Raw genomic sequence first — 6,000 nt, forward strand, 5'->3', positions numbered from 1 at the left:
GTCCGTTGGCTCACTCCTCCCCGCACAGCTTCTCCACGAGTATCTCTCCTGCAAGTCCCACCGAACGGTCACCCAGAGACTTCCCGCACCCTCCCACATCTTCAAATAAGCTCCGGGGCTGCCGTGTCCGGGCTGGAGCGCGGGTGCTGGCTGAGGGATGTGCGAAGCCAGTGCCAGTGGCCAGCCCTGCTGGGTGAAATCTATCCCAGAGCCGGACTGGGGGGTGGGAGAAGGGGCACCTGAAAGAGGAGGGAACGGGCGCTATAGGGGGCACCTGGAGGAGGAGGGAATGGGGGCTATAGGGGGCACCTGGAGGAGGGAACGGGGGCTATAGGGGGCACCTGGAGGAGGAGGAGGGAACGGGGGCTATAGGGGGCACCTAGAGGAGGAGGGAATGGGGGTTATAGGGAGTACCTGGATCGGGAAACAGGCGCTATAGGGGGCACCTGGAGAGGGGAATGGGCGCTATAGGGGGCACCTGGAGGAGGGGGATGGAACGGGCATTACAGGGGTACCTGGCGGAGGGTCCGGCGGCCCCGCACTCCGCTTCTCGCCGCTTTCCCGAGCCCCCGCCACCCTCCCCGAGCGGGGACGGGAAAGTCTGGCTTCTCCGCTTCTCGTTGCCAGGACACCTCGGCGTTCAAACCCGAGCTGGGACCAATCAGCCCCGAGGTTGAGGAGCACCAGCCCCACCTCATCCGCCGTCGGCGTTTATCTGAGAGAAAAAGCGTGACAACGGCCCCAGAGCCCATGGGGAGCTGCCTTTGTGCGGGTGGGCTCTGCCCCCGCCCTGCCGGGAACAAAAGAGCCCGGAGAACGGAAGGGAGAAGCGTGCTTCTTTCCGACTGCCGAACCGGAGTTTGCAAGCTCGGGCTCTGCCCGTCCTCTCCCGGCTCTGCCCAGCCCCGTGTCCCCTCCGCGGATGGATGGAGGTTCCCCTGTCCCGGACACAGGGTCACAGCTTCAGGGGCGCTTTCTGGCTTGGATACAGTCATAAATGCACTTTTCCTCCTGTCTAGTACATGCAAGATGTTTTCTACAGAACCCAGACTGGACCCCTAAGCCCTTTGTGAGCACAGGGCACTCGGTGCAGGAGGCAGACAGAGCATCCTTGGTGTTGGTTTCCCTACTCAAACGCTCGTGGCTGCTGCCAAAGTGACACCTGAGTGAAAGAAGCAGCTGTCGTCATTGCCTCTTCGGTGCCAAAACTGATGTATTTTGATTGTCCACAACTGGGGTGGGTTAGACTCACCAGGCTCTTTCCTGAGGTGCCTGGGTAGACACTGAAGAGAGACCTCCAAGTCACCTTTGTGGTGGTGGCGATAGGAAGAATGGATGACAGGGACGGCAAAAGCGACTCAGGTGTCCTGGCAAAGCTTCTCTTCTCAAGCCCCTTATACTCTCAAACCCAGGCAATTATACGGATCTACTTCCTGCTCATGGCATAGCACCCTCCATGCCCAGAGCAGATGCGGAGCCTAAGGGATAAGCATACCTTGTTCCTGCTAGCCTTACTGCCTGTTTATTCTCCCCAGCAGAAGACAACTGAGGTTTTACTAGCTTTCAAGAGAAGAAGACCTGAAGCATGGTGTGAACACAGTGGAAGGAGGAATTGTAGGATCAACTATGTGTGATGCTCTGCTTGACTAGCCCCTCCATTATACCACCCTCTCAAACATTCATTTAACTTCTTTAATTAGCTACACTGCCAAGGTGCAATCTACTCTGGTGGCCAGCACTTGGGCTGGTTTGCTTGCCACCCAGTGCTCACAACAATTAACAGACCCAGGCTGGCTCCTCACCCTGCTCTGCTTTGCAGGTGGATGCAGATGAGTTATTGCAGTCTTTTCCCAGTGGATCCACTGTTCCTGCACTGTTCTGTGTACTATTCCCAGTACAGCAACAGGCACCTAGACTGCCTTTCTTGTCTTCAGGCAAAATACAGGACCTCATGAATGAGATATGATTGAATCAAGGGCCTTGTTTCTGCAAAGAATGGCCCGTGCAAGGCTGTAAAGGACTTCAACTCATTCACTTTCAGGATATACCTACAGTTAATGTGTGGTGAATTTATGGAGTAGACAAACACAGGGGGAGGTGTCCATGTAACTCTGACGTTGCTCAGCTCGTCCTTGGCACCAGCCTCCAGCAGCACTGGTAGGACCACAGTTACAGAGGTCTCTCATTTGGCTCAGATACCAGATTTCTCCATTGACTCAATGTAGAAGGGGAACAACAATCAGAGAAAGAGATGGGATGGATTTCCCCCCCCCTCCCCCCATTAACTCCAACATCCCAATTACAAATCTTGGGGAGGGTTGCACCTCTCAGATGGGGCTGCAGCCTCACCAGCGCACACAATGACATTTCTGGGAATCTTCTCAAAAGGAACAGAAAACATGACAAGAGAGGGTGTGCATATCAGCATGGAGCCAGGTGGATGTGAAAGAACATACTCACCAGCGCTGTTAGTGCTTTTCATAGCAGGTTATAAGGGCTGAACAAAATTGCAAAGCAGTAAGACCTGGCTGGCTGGGCATTGTAGTGCTGTAGCAACACATGACAGTGAGCTGCAATGTTGCATTCATATAAAAGGCAAATGGTCAGCCCTGGCCAGTGTTGGGGCCTGGGGATGAGGCTGTCAGGAATGCTGAGCTGGGGTTTTACCAGCACTGCTGTGGTGGAGAAAGTGCCATATCTGAACTTCTTGCACATGATTTAGAAGTGTTCTCCTTTATCTTTTTCTCATCTGTCCCCACCCAAGCCAGAAGTAAACCTCCAGCCCCATGACTCACCATTTCTTATCTCAGGTTTTAGTGTAGGCAGCTAATCTTGACCCCAGACTCCTGGGGAGACTTCAATTCAATGGAAAAAACATACGTAAGAGTGATTTCTCTCTTAGGTGGCTGACAGCCCCTAGAGGTGCCAGGAGCCAGGTATAACCAGGCATAGTCAATTAGCTCATGTTAGATGGGAGACTAGTCCTGCCTCCAGGCAAAGTCAAAGGATGGGAGATACGAACATACTCCAAAGGACCCAGGCCTCACATCTTATCTAGGGGCCACCACCAGCTAGTCCCACACATTTTTTGCAGACATGAGCAGCAGTGGTGGATTGGGTGAGTGAAGTTAGCTCCATCCTCCAGGACTCACCAGCTCTTTCTAGAGCTGAAGGTGCTGCAGCTGTTGCTAGTATAGGGAGGGAGCACAAAATCCCCTTTTGTGCATCTCTCCTGCAGCTGAGCTGTCAGCAAAGCTGTTTTCTTGCTGGACAACAGACAACAATCCTTTTAAACAGATTGGACACCTGACCAAGGGCCCTTTGAAAGGGTTATAATGGAAGAGGGTCCCAGCAGGAATCTCTTCCACCATGTTACTACAAGTGTAATCATGTGGCAAGGCTAAAAGGTAGAAATGATGTGGTAAACTAACTCAATGCCAGGGCAGAGTGGACTCAACCAGTTAACCATCCAAAGCAGCAAGTGGGCAGTCTTTTCCAGGGTCCAGTGGCTCAGTTTTGCCCCTTCTTGCTTCTCCAAGCAAGATCTGCTCTGCCTGTTACCAGTGCAGATATTCCATCGACAGCCATACAACATCACATGCACTGGTGCAGTGGCACAATGGGATAAGACCATATCTGGATGCAGCAGCATAGTATGATTTCCCTTCAAGCGGTTACTCCTTTGGGAGCTGCCCCAAATCCCCAGCAGAGCTGGTAGGTTGGTGGAAGGAGAAAAATAAATCATCTGTGTCTGGAGGGGCTGGAAGAGGGCCCAGCAGCTATTGATTCAATCCTTCATTCAGTGCTTGTTTGAGTGAAGCAATTCAGAACTGTCCCATCGGTTCAAACTTGCATAATAACATTAGCAACCAAACTCAGGAAATTAGGCTAACTTTCCTAGCAGATCCATTATTCTCCATCAGCTTCTAAGTAATAACAATAAAGTGATCCCTGCCTGATGCACCAAAGGCAAAACCCTTGAAACTCTAAAAGCTGAAGGTTTTGCTTTCACTTTTCTCTGGACAAGAATACCCTATGGGAATGTGCTAAAGATCCAACTCTCTATTTCCCTCTTACCTCAAATAAATAATGATATTAAAAAAGCATAAAGTAAAATTAAGAAAAACATATATTTGATAACTACATCTAAAAAAAAGAGAAAAGCCTGCAAACCCCTTTAGCACCCAGATCAACCAGAGACCAGGAAAATGCTAGGGTGAGGAGGAACTGCCAATGCGAGAACAGTGTACAGGAAGGGAACCATGAACCCTGCTTTCCCACATGGACACTGCATTCTTAGAACAGACTTGGCTTCAAGTTGTGTATTTTATCGGTCCAATAATACCTCCAACAAACCTATGCCCATCTCTGCCCTCCTCACATCACCTGCTTTCAGGTGATCATCTCTTCTTTCCCATAATTTTGGCTTAGCCTGTGTCTTTTTCAGACAAACTCCATCAGGGTGGCGCTCTTCCTCTCTCCCCATTCCTCCTGAAGTGTTTTCCTCCCCCATCAGATTTGTTTTTCAATGTGCCCAGAGGGTACTTGAATGAGGGTAAACATGCACATTCATGCACAACTCCATCTTTATATATGTTTGTCTCCCAGGTAAGATGCAAAGTCTGCTGTGAATAACAGCATAAACCATGGCAACGCACTGCAGCATTACAAAGAGGAAGGCACTGAGGCTGTAAAAAGGCTGTAAAAAAGCATGAAAGGAGGAGAGGGAAAAGGTGCATCAAGGCCTGTCAAAAGGGAGGTACTTGGACCTGGGTTGAGGAGCCTGGTGGTAGGGATGTTGGTAGCCCTTTTCCTTTTTCCTTGGTGCTTACATCTGAGCATCTTGCTAAGAGGATATTTTGCTCCACTATCTCTGCAGCCACTGGGCTTGATTGACCTGGAGCAAGCCCTGGAGTAGAGGTTGCTTCACTGTGCCCTGAGTTGTAATAAAGATATGCTACGTGTGAAGATCCTAGCTGCTTGAAAATAACAGTGCTGCATCACTGTGTGGCCTGATGGAAAAAACAGACCAGTGGTCTGATGCCATAGTCTCAGGTCCGTCCTCCTCCTCTGAGATGAGCTGCATGGCTCAGGCTATGCAACCAAACAGCCCCTTCTTTGGATACGGGATACCCAAATCCCCTCCCTGCCAGGCCCGATCACCATCTCACCCACGCTCATAACACAGCATACCTGACAACTGGATAAATCAAAACACAATTTTCTCAGATTTGCACTGATTTACTTGTGGAAAGGACAGAGAATATTGCAGGTATGTAGGTCAGAGATCATTGTAGCTGTACAGAAAACACCTGCAGTGCAGCTGGATAATTTTTGGGATACTTGAAGCCTCCAGTGAAGACCCTAACCCTGTTACATGAGGCACTGCATAGGCTGTCCTGCAGAACTTGCAAGCCAAAAAGGCAAGATTGATGGGAGGTGGAAGAAAGCATGTTTTATGACCTGCATTTCCAAGGAGGATGTAGAGCAGTGAAAGGGTTGAGCCCATGGCAGAGCCAGAAGTGCATGCAGTGCCACTTCTGTATCACTCTAGTGTGGCTTCTAACACTCTTAAGACACAGCCAGAAATACAGGACTGACACCTGGTCTTGCTGGATTGATCTCTCTTCTCTGAGATGAGAGGTGAATCTGGACGAAGCAGCAGCCTTTTGCTAGCCACAGGTAAAATGTCATAATTTCTGTATGATTTTGGCCCTAGAGTGACTTCAGACCTCCTTTTAAAGAGTGATGTGTATTGTTTTGCTTATTCTCTGTTAAAATCCAGCAAGTCTTTGCAATGTGCAAAGAGTGAAGGAGACGGTGATGAAGCACGCTATCTACAGACAGTGAGACTGCAGATGACAGCTGTTGCTTAGGAAAGTTGTACCCATACAAACCAGGGAGAGAAGATAAATCAGAGCAATGTGGGGAGACAAGCACCTTCAAGGGTAACTGGTTAGTGAGGCAGAGAGGTGCCAAAGGGTTAAAGGGTTTTACTGA

The 6,000-nt window shown here is 50.0% G+C and overlaps 1 protein-coding gene across 1 annotated transcript in view; it reads right to left on the reverse strand.

The window, feature by feature from the left end:
* Positions 1 to 535, reverse strand: part of LOC104068923 (ras association domain-containing protein 7) — a 35,021-nt gene extending 34,486 nt beyond the window's left edge. The window contains exon 1 of the mRNA XM_054068430.1: positions 516 to 535. The gene's annotated coding sequence lies outside the window, so the exon portion shown is untranslated. The remainder of the gene's footprint in view (positions 1 to 515) is intronic.
* Positions 536 to 6,000: the final 5,465 nt, after the last annotated feature.

Source organism: Cuculus canorus, chromosome 5 (assembly GCF_017976375.1).
Source record: "Cuculus canorus isolate bCucCan1 chromosome 5, bCucCan1.pri, whole genome shotgun sequence".
Taxonomy (NCBI): domain Eukaryota; kingdom Metazoa; phylum Chordata; class Aves; order Cuculiformes; family Cuculidae; genus Cuculus; species Cuculus canorus.